This window comes from Pristiophorus japonicus, chromosome 13 (genome assembly GCF_044704955.1).
Source record: "Pristiophorus japonicus isolate sPriJap1 chromosome 13, sPriJap1.hap1, whole genome shotgun sequence".
NCBI classification, from domain to species: domain Eukaryota; kingdom Metazoa; phylum Chordata; class Chondrichthyes; family Pristiophoridae; genus Pristiophorus; species Pristiophorus japonicus.
Genome location: NC_091989.1, coordinates 142,979,773 through 142,994,135, shown reverse-complemented (window position 1 = coordinate 142,994,135; position 14,363 = coordinate 142,979,773). Strand labels below are relative to the sequence as shown.

General features: G+C 46.5%; 1 protein-coding gene across 3 annotated transcripts in view; it reads left to right on the top strand.

Moving 5' to 3' along the window:
• The window catches only part of LOC139278862 (protein C19orf12 homolog), a 73,155-nt gene that overhangs the window by 3,774 nt on the left and 55,018 nt on the right, over positions 1 to 14,363 (top strand). Inside the window, exon 1 of one of the 3 annotated variants that reach the window (XM_070898066.1) lies at positions 11,353 to 11,396. The exons of 1 other annotated variant lie outside the window; for it this stretch is intronic. The gene's annotated coding sequence lies outside the window, so the exon portion shown is untranslated. Of the gene's footprint in view, positions 1 to 11,352; positions 11,397 to 13,007; positions 13,584 to 14,363 lie in introns of those variants that run through there. One more of the 3 variants, XM_070898065.1, reaches the window with a different exon arrangement.

Genomic DNA, 14,363 nt, shown 5'->3' with positions numbered 1-14,363 from the left:
CCAGCCATTATGGATAGAAATTGTGGGCAACTTGTGCCCGATTTCCAATTACATAGTTGGGAGCACTAAGCATAAATTATTGGTTGGCACATAAGTTAATTTATTGAGCTATTAACTCTCTGTTTGAATCGAGCCAAGATTGATGGGATGAAATGTAAAGCTTGCCTGGGCAGGTTTTTTTAGTTTAATTCTCAGTGAGTGAAAATTATTGGTGAGGGAAATGGCAAGATCACCCAGAGAAGGTATAGTGATGGTGTAGCAGGGTGGTTACTGTCATGTATCTCACACTACTGTACTTAACTGTATCTTACCATGCTATACATGACTGTAACTAGAGATGATCTGTAACCACAAGCTTACCTTACCACCAGGGGTGCACTTGCAGGAGACACTGGATACCTGTCCCAGACCGGTATATAAGGACAGGTCTCAGGCAAGTGTGGCATTCGAGAGCTGTGTAATAAAGGTGCAGGTCCTGAGTGACCTTGACTTCAGTATGTGCCTCGTGTGAATCTGTACTGAGGGGACAGGATTTAACAGTGGCGACGAGTTACGGGATTACAGAATGGCGAACAACGGCTCAGATGAAAAATACAATGCTGGAGACAATTGGGAGGACTTTATAGAAAGGCTCCAACAAAGCTTTGTAACCAAAGACTGGTTAGGCGACGACAAGGCAGACAAGAGAAGAGCCCATCTCTTGACCAGCTGTGGCTCGAAAACATACGCTTTAATGAAGGACCTGCTGGCACTCGAGAAACCAACAAGCAAGTCGTTTTGAAGAGTTGAGCACAGTGGGAAGAGACCACCTGAAGCCAGCGAGCAGCCTACACATGGCCAGACACAGGTTCAACAACTACAGACGCTGTGTGGGCCAGAGCATACCCGACTTCATGGCGGAACTTCGGAGGTTGGCTAGCTTATGTGAGTTCTCCGATGAACTAAGGAGAGAAGTACTGAGACTTTTTTATTGAAGGAATAGGCCACGCAGGCATATTCCGAAAGCTCATAGAAACCAAGAACTTGACCCTAGAGGCAGCAGCACTGGTTGCACAGACATTCTTGGCAGGAGAAGAAGAAACGAGGTTGATCTATACTGTGGGTACGACAACTAATGAAACATCGAAACAAGGGGTTCACAGTGTGAAACAACCTGCTACCCTCACACACAGATAAAGGCAGGAGAGCAGGCCCTCAACAGCAGGCAGTGGCACCAGAAGCCATCAAGGGCCACATGAATGGCCGTTCACACCTCATCAACCCACAATGCGAGCAATCAACTACAAACTGAGAGAAGCTCAAGAGAGATCAGCCAGACGCAGCTCATTCTTTGGAAACAATGGAAGCGGTCTGTGCTGGAGATGTGGGGGAAGGCACTCATCAAGGGGGTGTCAATTTCAGCATGCTGTTTGCAGAAACTGCGACTATACAGGGCATCTGGCCCGCCTGTGCAGAAAAACGGCAGCTCGGCTGGTATACGAATCGGAAGGGTCGGAAAGCTGACCAGAAGACGGTGGGGACAGTACCGGGGCATCAATGTACAGCGGGTTAACACGATCAATGGCCACTGCTCCTACAACAAGATGCCTCCAATGATGAGGGTCCTACTCAATGGGATACCCGTCAACATGGAGCTGGATACAGGAGCGAGTCAATCTCTCATGAGCGCTCAACAATTTGAACAGCTGTGGCCACACAAGAGACAGACCAAACTTACAAGGGTCGACACCAAACTAAAGGACCTATACCAAAGAAATCGTCCCAGTCCTCGGCAGCACCAAAGGGACAGTAAACCGACTTCCCCTGTGGATTGTCCCCGGAGATCTCCCAGCACTGCTGGGGAGAAGCTGGTTGGCAAAACTAAACTGGAAATGGGATGATGATCATGCCATGTCGTCCGAGGAACAGACCTCCTGCTCAAGAGTTCTAAGTCGATTTGAACATCTCTTTCAGCCAGGTGTGGGCACCTTCAAAGGGGCTAAATTCAAAATCCACATCACACAGGATGCTAAACCGGTCCATCACAAGGCTAGAGCTGTGCCCTATGTGATGAGGGAAAAGATTGAACATGAACTGGACAGGCTCCTGCGGGAAGGCATTATCTCACCCATGGAATTTAGCGACTGGGCAAGTCCCATCATCCCAGTCATGAAGCCTGATGGATCCGTACGAATCTGTGGGGACTACAAATCTACCATAAACAGAGTTTCCCTACAGGACCAATACCCGCTGCCCAGAGCAGAGGACTTATTTGCCACATTGGTTGGAGGAAAACTTTTCTCAAAACTAGATTTCACATTGGCGTATATGACGCAAGAATTGACCGAGGAATCCAAGATACTCACCACCATCAACACACATCGAGGCCTTTTCATGTACAATCGATGCCCATTCGGCATCAGGTCGGCAGCCGCCATATTCCACCGCACCATGGAGAGTCTGCTCAAGTCCATCCCGGGGACAGTTGTATTTCAAGACGACATACTTATCACGGGCAGGGACACCGACTCCCATCTCCGCAATTTGGAGGAAGTACTAAAGCGGTTGGATCGGGTAGGCCTAAGAGTTAAGAAATCCAAGTGCCTGTTTCTCGCGCCCGAGGTTGAATTTTTGGGCAGAAGGATTGCCGCTGATGGAATCCGCCCAACAGAGTCCAAAACAGAAGCAATTTGCCTGGCACCCAGGCCCCGGAATGTCTCAGAACTGCGCGCCTTTCTCGAGCTACTCAATTACTTTGGGAACTTTATGCAGAACTTAAGCACGCTGCTGGAGCCTTTCCACGTGCTACTCAGAAAGGGGTGCGATTGGTTTTGGGGGGACGTCCAGGAACGCGCCTTCAATAAGGCACGCAACCTTCTGTGTTCCAACAGTGTTTTGGCTTTCTTTGATCCAGGTAAAAAGCTAGTTCTTACCTGTGATGCGTCAGCGTACGGGGTCGGGTGCATTTTGCAACATGTCAATAGTGCGGGTAAATTACAACCCATAGCTTTTGCCTCCTGGTCACTTTCGCGGGCGGAGCGCGGGTACGGAATGGTGGAGAAGGAGGCGCTCGTGTGCGTGTACGGTGTCAAAAAGATGCACTAATACCTTTTTGGGGCCAAGTTCGCGTTAGAAACCGAACAAAATCCCCTCACGTCCCTACTATCCGAAAGCAAGGGGGAGGTGGAATGAGATAGGGGACAAACTGTTTGTGCTAAACTATGGCAGGGGTCCCAAATGGCTTGCAGGGACAGTAACAAGCAAGGAAGGAAACAGGCTACTGGTTGTACAAATGGACAATGGCCAAACCTGCCGGAGGCATGTAAACCAAGTAAAAAGCAGATTCACCAACAACACTGCTGAACCAGAGGCAGACTACAATATGGAACTCACACCACACCTGGTGGACAGACAGAGGGAACAACCTGAGGAAAGGGTAATCCCAACCAACAGCCCAGACGAGACACCAACAATCACACTGAACGAAACAAACAGTCCAGGCGAGATACCAGCAATCACCCCAAAAGTACAACAGGCACCAAGGCAAACAAGTGAACCACAACTAAGATGCTCCACACGAGAGCGTAGACCACCTGAGAGACTGAACCTATAAAGACAATAAGACCTTGGGGGAGGGTGATGTCATGTATCTCACACTACTGTACATAACTGTATCTTACCATGCTATACATGACTGTAAACACAAGCTTACCTTATCACCAGGGGTGCACTTGCAGAAGACACTGGATACCTGTCCCAGACAGGTATACAAGGACAGGTCTCAGGCAAGTGTGGCATTCGAGAGCTGAGTAATAAAGGTGCAGGTCCTGAGAGACCTTGACTTCTGTATGTGCCTCGTGTGAATCTGTACTGAGGGGGACAGGATTTAACAGTTACTTTTAAGATTAGAGGTAAACATACTTGAGGAAAAACACTATCTCTGCTAAAATATATTCTTAAATTGTCTGGACAACTAATGGGTTTTTTGGTTTGGGGAAGTTGTAGAACTCGTCACTGGAAAATTTTGAAAGCATGGAGTTACACAGTAATGGGACAACACCATAATTATCACTGTTTGTTGGACAGAGTGAAAGTCATCCATTTTGAAAGCTTTCCAAATGTAATTGAGATGAATGTATAAATCATACATGTAATTCATTTCACAAGTTCCTCTAAGTGGCATATGCATGATACATAAAATAAGTTGCACTTTATGTTTTAAATAGTTTTTCTGTTTAAAACTGACTATTTTCAATCCCATATCACTAAATACAGTCAAGATTCAGTCAAGGTGAATAGAATGATGTATATAATGTACATTTTTTGAATGAAACTGAAAAATTTAGATAGATTTAAGGAAATATTTAAAACTGTGTATGAAGGTGCTGCTGTATGAACTATATGAAGGACCTCAGTTAATTCAGGAAAAGCTGTTTGGGATTTAGTAATGCACCAGATCAACTGCACATGTTTGATTGCATCAGCAATGAACAGCTAACAAAAGCAGGTATGAAATTGTTAAAAAGTGCATGTTACATTTTCAGATCAACTTCATCACATGATGGTTGTTTGATGGTTAGGCCATCATGTAACTGTTTTCATGTTCCAAGCTTATCTGTTTTATCTATATATGCTGCTGTTATAATTTGAAAAAATCAGCACTTTTGACTATTGCTTAAATACATCGAAATTGTGCCCATCTTCCTATTTAATCCCAATTATAAAACTAGATTGAAGATTTAGTTGATGAGAATAATATACAAATCCAGTTTACTGCACCTGTGCTTCATGAATCTGACATTTTGTGAGGCATTTCTTGATTCCTTGATGAAAACATGACAAAATAGCAAAAGAAAACAATTTGCACTGGGAATGTATCAGCGGGAGTGTGGTGAAAACACAAACTGCTGCTCCTGTATACAGAAAGGTGAACTTGCATTGGAAGGATTTTTATGACATTTTGTTACAAGGTAATGATTGCCATGCTAAGAGTTCCAGAGCGAAGTTAGAAGTGAGAATTTCTTTGAAACTATTATAATACTGACTTCTGTCTCACTTATCCTGTAAGTTGAAGACCATGCATGAGAAAACTAAATGGTCACCAGTCATTGGTAGTCATCATGGATTTTTCCCCCTGTGCTGTCCCATTTTAGAAGAAAGTTATTTTGATGATGGAAAGTCAGAAGATTCATTGATGATCAAAATTGTTGTGATCATATTAAAAAAAAAACAAAGCGCTTCCTTGAGATCGTTTGAATTTTATCGGCTCGGGGTCACTTTGAAAACAAGTGATGGGACGTCAGGAGTAAAATATAGTGGTGACTTTTTTAAAGTTTCAAAATGGTTGTAGTTAGAAAAATCACCAAGAAATGTCATTGATTGAATAAAATATGAAGATGCTAATTATGTTCAGTTTTGGAATCCAACATGTTTTGACAATAGGAAATCATATTTAAAAACTGCGACAATTGATTAAACAGTATTAGTGTGGTCTTATGCGATTTGTATTATCTATTAAGTTATATAACTGAAGCATTGTTAGAATATCTTTGCAGTGTGTTGTGTTTAAAAAAAAAACGTAACTTAATAAAAAGTTACATTTGAAGCCTTACTGGGGTCCATCGTTTGTTTTACCCGATTTCTTATTTTATTAATCATTTTAGAAAAGAATCTAGATTTTGATGGTGAAGACGTACTTGATACAGTTGTGGAAATTGATCACATATTTTCACAGCACCAGTATCAGTTGGTGAGTGCAGTCACTAACATTTGAACAACATGGGAACGCATCTCTCATGTGAAGTACTTACTTAGATGTCCTACAGCTTTAGTTTAAATCCAATCTGCACCAAGAAAATAGCAATACTTTCTATCGGGCCTTCCTATGATTTATCAGCCATTTTAACTTGGTCAAATTAGCAGTAACGAGGTGCTACTGGCTTCAAGCTGAGGTCGGTTGATTTACCATCCTGTTAACACTGACATTCTGGCCACTGCGTTCTAAAGGGGCTTACCGCTGGGCCGCTCTCGGGTGGTAGGCCCCTTCAATATGAAAATCAGGGTCCTATGATGTACATGTGATCCCGATTGCCATTTTGGGAGACAATTTGGCGGAGCCTGCGCCATGCTCACTCAGATGAAGTGTGGGACCAAACAATAATAATAATACTGGCCACTGTCGCTGCAGGATCCCCCCACACTTGCAAATCTCCCAGGACTCACTATGCAGGTGGCCTCCGGGAACCCAATATTGCACTGACCTAAATGCATCATGGTGCCCATTTGGGGCAGGTAGCTTGCCAGTTCTATTTTAAGGCGGCCCAGGCCTCAAAATGGCTCCAGCCTCTTATCTCGTGCCATGGGTAAGTGGCTGGAACACTCTTTGCCGGGCAGCCACTCAAACGTTAAAATACGCCTCCTCGTGTACGATCTCCACTCATCTGTATCTGCCCATGAAATTGACAGGGAAAATTGGCAACAAAGAACACACACTTCCATTTGAGTCAGTCTAGAAATGGAAAATAGCCACAGGATCTAACTTGCACCAATAGATGAAAATCAAGGCCCCTGCATCTGAAGGCAGTGCAGTTAAAGTGACATTGCCATGAAATCTACTTTTACGGTAGAATAAAAGCTCAGTTGCCATGTTAGAAACAATATTTAGTTGAAGTTAACAAAGTGATATAAAGTACACACAGAATTCAAGCAGAATAAACAACAAAGGGGTGGGAAGGCAAACATTCTGAGAAATAATGGGGGTTAGAGTCTTGGCAAACACAGTTTATAAATTGTTCATTGCTTTTGTGATAACCAGCACAGAGGTTTGGAAAGTTACAGAATGAGATATCTTTTGGCTGTGTTTTTAGAGCTGATATATTCTCTGTGTAATGTGCTCTTCAGTCCACTAGGAGGTAAGGAGGCCAAGAGTGTCTGCCCACACTATTTTCCCCCCGCCCACCCACTGGCCCGCGATCGTGATCTTGTGGAGACCCCCCGCTCCTTTTCTCGGTCCGCGATCTTGTCACCACCTGTGCTATTCCCGGCCCACAATCTTTCAGCGTTTTTTTCCCCCCCCCCCCCCAACCACACCCAGCTCTTCCAGCTACTCCTGGCCCATACACAATCCCTTTCACCCCGCTCTCTGCTGTTGCAGGCCTACCCGCATCGTAATCTGGCTGGCTGCGGGTGGGTAACAAAGGCTTCTCATTCAAATCAGGCCCTGACGTTAAAGTTGACAGGGCCTACGGGAAAGCTATACTACCAGGTTTTCTGACCGCTGTGGTTCCCTCCTGCTCACACACACACACAGCCCCCTGCATGTGGCTCAGGTAATAATCCAGAGATTATAATATCTCTCTAACTTCTAGTATTATCTAAACAGGACCTCTTGCCTACTCTTTCCTATGTTGTTGGTCCCAAAATGGATCACCTCCCTCTCCAATATCCTTTCAAGCCAGTTTGAGATGCCCCTCACCCTGGCAATATACCACATGGGACTCTCCATCCTGCTTACAAAGGATGCTATCTGTCCCCCTAATTATTGAATCCCCTACAATTCCCACATTATGCTTCCCTTTGTCCTCCTCCTCCTCCTCACTTTGGATGGCCTCCTGCTCCAAGATGCCATGGCTAGCATTCTGGCTGTCCTTCGAACGGGTTTTAACCTTATTCTCACAGCCTCGGCTACTTTCGGTGTTTTAGCAGGCTTGGAGGCGGAGCAGTTTTTACGTACATGTCCCATCTCCTTACATGCGTGGCACCCTCCGTGTTCTGCTGTGCCAGCTGAATGAAAAGCTGACACGGGTAGGGGAACACAACGGAGGCTGGCCTCCCTGAAGTCGAGGCATTATCCCTGAAGTCGAGGCATTATCCCCGACCTCCATCAGACTGGAAATGATGGGCTCCATGGTGTGCGCAGAGCCTTGTGCGATGTTGGAGGCAGACTCCTCCATATTCATTATCATTGCCGAGAAGCTCTCGAGAACCCTTGCCATTGCACCTATCATCCCCTTGTGCATGGCCATCCCCTTTCTTTTAAACGCCTCTCCATCGTGATCCTCATCTGAGTCCTGTGCAGCATAACAAGCAAGCTAACTCACCCTTCGGAGAGCTGACGCCTGAGCTACCCTTTCTCCTTGGCCTTGCTGCAGCCCACTCGTCCCCAGGGTCTCACCCTGTGCAGATCCCTCTACTATACTAGCCTCTAAAGAACACATATTGGCAGTATCTGAGCTGGTGCCTGTGGGTGGAACATGCAGTGATGTGGTGTGTTCTCTTCTCCTGCCTCGCTCTCTGTGGTACCCTCAGGGACAGGCTGCTCAGATGCTTGCTGATTATCTGAAAGCATAAAGGCACAAGAGTTGGGTTAAGGTGAGGGGAGCGGAGCAGGAAGGGAGAAATGCATGCATGCAGCTTGATTAGCTGGAAAGTGCGAAACGCTTGTAGGGCGAGGAGGAAGTAGGCTGTGAGAAGGAGTAGGGAAGCACATGGCGTTGTCCCTAAGGGGGTCAATGTTGCTGGTGGCCATGGCGGCCACCACCTCGCGCCCAATAATCTGCAGCACTTGACTCTCCAGCACAGACAGTGGTTGGGTGTCAGCTTGGGCCCTGCCTGTGCACTCCAGCTCCCTCGTGTTCTGAGTCACCTTAGCAAGCAAGAGAAAGGAAAGTGTGAGAGTGAGTGTGGAGCAATGTATTTGGATGATGTGCCTACCATAGTTGAATAGCTGTCATTGTGTGCAAGGTGTGAGAGGAGAACATAATAAATAGGAACAGAAGTAAGCCATACGGCCCCTCGAGCCTGCTCCGCCATTCAATAAGATCATGGACTAAGCTCCATTTCCCTGCCCACTCCCCATAACCCCTTATCCCCTTATTGTTTAAGAAACTCTATTTCTGTCTTAAATTTATTCATTGTCCCAGCTTTCACAGCTCTCTGAGGCAGTGAATTCCACAGATTTACAACTCTCTGAGAGAAGAAATTTCTCCTCATCTCTGTTTTAAATGGGCGGCCCCTTATTCTAAAATCATGCCCTCTAGTTCTAATCTCCCTCATCAGTGGAAACATCCTCTCTGCATCCACCTTGTGAAGCCCCCTCATAATCTTATACATTTCGACAAGATCACCTCTCATTCTTCTGAATTCCAATGAGTAGAGGCCCAACCTACTCAACCTTTCCTCATCCCTGGAATCAACCTAGTGAACCTTCTCTGAGCTGCCTCCAAAGCAAATATCCTTTCGTAAATATGGAAACCAAAACTGCATGCAGTATTCCAGGTGTGGCCTCACCACTACCTTATATAGCTGTAGCAAGACTTCCCTGCTTTTATACTCCATCCCCTTTGCAATAAAGGCCAAGATTCCATTGGCCTTCCTGATCACTTGCTGTACCTACATACTATCCTTTTTCGTTTCATGCACAAGTACCCCCAGGTCCCGCTGTACTGCGGCACTTTGCAATCTTTCTCCATTTAAATAATAACTTGCTCTTTGATTGTTTTCTGTCAAAGTGCATGACCTCACACTTTCCAACATTATACTCCATCTCCAAATTTTTGCCCACTCACTTAGCCTGTCTATGTCCTTTTGCAGATTTTTTGTTTCCTCTTCACACATTGCTTTTCCTCCCATCTTTGTATCGTCAGCAAACTTGACTACATTACACTCAGTCCCTTCTTCCAAGTCAGTAATATAGATTGTAAATAGTTGGGGTCCCAGCACTGATCCCTGTGGCACCCCTCTAATTACTGGTTGCCACCAGAGAATGAACCATTTATCCCGACTCTCTGTTTTATGTTAGTTAGCCAATCCTCGATCCATGCTAATATGTTACCCCCAACCCCGTGAACTTTTATCTTGTGCAGTAACCTTTTTTGTGGCACCTTGTCAAATGCCTCTGGAAGTCCAAATACACCACTTCTACTGGTTCCCCTTTATCCACCCTGCTCATTACATCCTCAAAGAACTCCAGCAAATTTGTCGAACATGACTTCCCCTTCATAAATCCATGCTGACTCTGCCTGACCGAATTTTGCTTTTCCAAATGTCCTGCTACTGCTTCTTTAATAATGGACTCCAAAATTTAACACAGAAAAGTGCGAAGTGATACATTTTGGTAAGAAGAGCAAGGTAAACTAAAGGGTACAATTCTAAAGGGGGTGCAGGAACAGAGTGACCTGAAAGTATATGTGCAGAATTCATTGAAGGTGGCAGGACAGGTTGAGAAAGCGGTTAAAAAAGCATACAGGATCGTAGGCTTCATTAATAGAGGCATAGAATACAAAAGCAAGGAAGTTATGATGAATCTTTTTAAAACACTGGTTTGGCCTCAACTGGAGTATTGTGTCCAATTCTAGGCATCGTACCTTATGAAGGATGTGAAGGCCTTAGATAGAATGCAGAAAAGATTTACAAGATTGGTTGCAGGGATGAGGGACTTCAGCTGCATGGATATACTGGAGAAGTTGGGATTGTTCTCCTTAGAGCAGAGAAGGTTAGAGATTTGATAGGTGTTCAAAATCATGAGCGGTCTAGACAAAATAAATAGAAACTTCCAATTGGCAGAAGGGTCAAGAACCAGAGGATACAGATTTAAGGTGATTGGCAGCAGAACCAAAGGCGACATCAGGAAAAACTTTCTTACGAAGTGAGTGGTTAGGATCTGGAATACACTGCCTGAATGGGTGGTGGAGGCAGATTCAATCATGGCTTTCAAAAAGGGATTGGATAAGTACCTGAAGGAAAACATTTTGCAGGGCTTCGGGGACATGGTGGGCAGGTGGGACTAGCTGAAGTGCTCTTGCAGAGAGCTGGCTGGGCTCGACGGGCCAAATGGTCTACTTCTGTTGTGTATCCATTGTATGATTCTATGTGGGCAAAATTCCCCAGTTATGCACCTCATGTTAGTGCCTCCAGGGAGTGCTAACGGGGCACGAATGTGTTTTCACCTGGCGGGGGAGGGAGTTAGTGGAGGCGCGAATCCAATAGCGGCGAGAGCTGCTGCACCGGCAATGATAACATCATGGCCGTACGCGGCGGCCCCTTTTCAACCCACAACGGAAATTGGCCAACGCCTCATGAGGCTGCCGCGGGTAATGCTGGGCAAGAAACTGCGGTGGCTGTGACGCCCCAGCTGCTCATAAAGGGAAGGTGCCGCTGCCAAGTCTGCCATTTTTGTGTGTCGACCGCCTTTTTGGTCGGCCTGACAATGGAGGCCGCTGGTTTGGCTGAAACCGTTGTGGTCTAGTGGGCGGCACCGAATGTGCTCCTCAGATCGCAGCGGCCCTCCCCTTTAAGAGAAGGGAAGGGATGTTGCAATGCGGCGGCATGTCATGGCACGTCAGCGACGTGCTGATCTGAGTAGCGTGGCGCACCATGAGCGCCGTACGAGTGCCCCGGGAGTGCCACAAGAATGCATGGTTACCGCCCCCACCACTTTTTTTCCTAAATGAGGGCAAATTTGTGCCGGCTCTGCCGGTTTCCGCGCCAGCACAAAACAAATCATTAATTTGAATTATGCGCTGCAAATCCAGTTCGGGACAATTTTGGCCCCACGGAGTCACTATTGGAGGTGGACTTTCAGTATGATGAGGGAGAAGACACTGATGACATGGAGGATGATGAAGAAGCAGCAGGCGTCCAAATGTTGCCTGCAACCAGAGTTGTTGGACAGTAGCTCAATAACGAGAACTTCAGCTGAACAATCAGTGTTCCCCTGCAAAAACGGTCGGGTCCAATATATGCCCCAGTCCTTCCACTCTAAAATCAACAGCATCTGCCCAAATCTTGCCTAACGTTGCAAGACTATCAGTTACTTATAGGAACACTGGAGAAAAATATTTCAAACAATATTGTGCTTTTTTGGCTGACACAAAGGCCCAGAAACGACCTGGTTTGAGTCCCTAGTGCCTGTCTGAAGTGTTCGTTTACCTACCTCTAGTATTTCTACGAGGTGCTCTCCCAATGGATGCATCATGGGAGGAGGTAGATTGCTGTGGCTCATTCATGAGCTCCAGTCTCACCATCTCTGCTGCTGACTGCATCTTCCTATCATGCCAATGGTAGCCTCTTCCATAAGAGTGAGGGGTCGGAATTCAGTTGCTACCACCAGCTGATACCGCCTGGGAGAGGCGGCAATGGGGCGTAAACATTTGGGTGCTGGCGTTAGGTAGGGATGCTGCCTGATGGGAAATTTGATTCTGCTTTTTCAAGGGGGCAATGAAGTGCCGACTGCCGCTGTGGAAATCCTGACGTCAGTACACGTGCAACACCTCCTTGGCGCCGGCCTTGCCAAATTCACTTCTGCTGCCTCACTCACCGGCTGGCAGGGAACACGCTACAAAACGTTGGCGTTCACAAGGGGCGGTACTTAAAGGGGTTGCAGCCGAGCCACAGAGGTCGTGGTCAGTGCTGTGTTCTCTTCCCGCACTTGGTGTTGGTGTTGGTGTAGGTGTGCTGCACAACTAGCATTTCACAAACATTGGTGGGTTTCAGGTCACATCCATTTGCGACTAGCACATCGTGGCTACCCTCTGCAACTCAATGGGGGCAGTGATGGCCCACCACATCGTCCTGTGGCGAAGAACATAAGAAATAGGAGCAAGAGTAAGCCATAAGGCCCCTCGAGCCTGCTCCACCATTTAATAAGATCATGGCTGATCTGATCTTGGGCTCAGCTCACTTTCATGCCCGCTCCCCGTAACCCTTTACTCCTTATCACTCAAAAATCTGTCTATCTCCGCCTTAAATATATTCAATGACCCAGCCTCCACAGCTCTCTGGGGCAGAGAATTCCATAGATTTACAACCCTCTGAGAGAAGAAATTTCTCCTCATCTCAGTTTTAAATGGGCAGCCCCTTATTCTAAGACCATGGGCTAAATTTTACACTTTTGTGCAGATCGCCCAAAAATGGGCATTATTTCCGGTGTGGGCGGTAAAAATGGGTTTTCAGATCGCCGGCTTGTCGCCCATTTTCAAAGCCCCTCGTCTCCATTTTAAAAATTGGGCATTACTGCGAGCGATCTGAAATGGGCGTTAGTGTTAAATCTCTCTGACTTTCTACCGTAAAGTATCACCGTCATTAGCAACGGCATGGCAACGCTCAATTCCTGCGATTCAGGAGGTCAAGGGTCAAGATTACATGCGCAGAAGAGGAGACAGAGAGAGAGGGAGCTGAGAGGGAGTGAAGGCGTGTGTGGGTGTGGTGTGGCTGCTTTGGGAGGAAGGAGGGAGAGTTTCGAGCTTTATAGCAAATTGTGCCAAAAAACTTAGCCGTTACCAGCCAGATATTTTCCCGAATTTGGTGCCTATAATGGAGGGAGTGGAGGAGGCGACACAGCACGCTGTGGAGACTGACGCTGGCGAGAGCAGCGAGCTGGGAAAGGAGCACATTGGAAGACGTAAAAGAGCAAGGAGGTTCTCGGATGAGGCAAATACTTCACTCTTGGAGGTCACCTCGCGCTGGAGTGATTTGACACAGGGAGGGCGTGGGAAGCCCACCCCAAAGGCCAGCCAGAAGATATGGGTCTCTCATCGTCGACCAACGAGTTGCGTGAGGGCAACCAATGCCACAAGCGATGGAATGACCTTGTTGGATCCGCAAGAGTAAGTATTACATTTATTTACATGTACCTTAAGTGTTTATATAATTTGATTTGTAAGGGTAATTCACTGCCATAATTATCTGGTTGTGGTCGACAACGAGTTGGACCTTCAGGGAATGAAATCCTTTTCTGTTGCGAAAAAGCTCTGGGTCCTGAGAAGGTGCCCGCATGGCGATGTGCATACACCGTATTGCTCCCTGCACCTTGGGGAACTTAACAATGCGGTAGAATGCTCCAACGCTGTCAGTCTGAGCCTCCATGGTCGTGGGGAAGCTGATAAAGTCCATCCTATGCACGTACAGGGCTTCCGTGATCTGTCTAAAGCAGCAATGTGTGGCATGCTGAGACAGAGGGGAAATGTCGACCACGGAGGCCTGAAAGGAACCGGACACGTAGAACAACAGTGCCGCGGTGACCTTGACCCCAACGGACAGTGATGTCCTGAAGGTGCTAGCAGGCTGCAGATCTGCCCTGATGAGCTGGCATATTTCACTGATAACCACTTTGTAGAAGCACAGTCTCCGATAAGTCGAGGTAAGATTGCTTCTCCCTGTAAGTGCGGGGTGTGTATGGTCTGGACCTCTTCCTCAGTCTGGCACATCTTAGATTGGGCACATAATGCCCAATCTAATGCACTCTGCAGCATCTGCGTAGTAATTGATACAGGCTGAGAAATGGCTGGCCCCATTCCAATAAAAGTATAATGCCGATTGTTCACAAGCAATAAATTTCCACACTAAGACATCTATAGTAAAACCCAATCATCCACAGTATGAAAAGA